The sequence below is a fragment of the Mycetomoellerius zeteki genome, unplaced genomic scaffold (assembly GCF_001594055.1).
Source record: "Mycetomoellerius zeteki isolate Tzet28-1 unplaced genomic scaffold, Tzet1.0 scaffold452, whole genome shotgun sequence".
NCBI lineage: Eukaryota > Metazoa > Arthropoda > Insecta > Hymenoptera > Formicidae > Mycetomoellerius > Mycetomoellerius zeteki.
Window position 1 is genome coordinate 7258 of NW_017257449.1, and position 673 is coordinate 7930.

Consider the following 673-nt stretch of genomic DNA (forward strand, 5'->3'; position numbering starts at 1 on the left):
GTCCCTTGTGACAATGTGTTTCCGCGCCTCCTCAGCGAGTAATTTGTCAGCTGTGTGTCGTTTCGCGAGTTCGTTGCTATGCGAATACGCTATATCGTGCTCGCGATATGCCGCGTCCAACGGATTGATACCTCGATCACCTCTCGCCAATCGTTTCTCTAAACGCGTTCCCGGACCGCAAAACTGGTATCCGGGAATATGCAATTCGAAAGGAAGCGCGTTTATCGCGCGATTTAACAAGCCTCTCAACGGCATTCGCCGCAATTCTTTATCAGAGGTGCCGGTCCGTCGATATGCGTTTGATGACTCGGCAAATTGTAGTGCTTCAAGCACCGACGGCATCATTGTACCTCCGAATCGGCTCGTATATGCTTGGGTAGTCTATCCCACAACAGATCTATAAAATTTTCAAACTCTCGCAGCAGTATAATTTTTGATATATATTCCAACTCTTTTGATGTTAAATTGTGTAGATTGTCCGATATGATGAGAAACCTTTTGATTACTGAGCGATTTCACTCTACGCATCCCTATAAATAGGCCCGCTTGCGGTATCGTTTTCAGTATTTTGTGGAAGAAGAAAATATGCGGTTCGTGCGCCAGTCGCGGATGATCAAAGTGACGAATCTCGATGGAAAAGTGCGAACCGATAAAGAGATGCGCAAGCATGGTA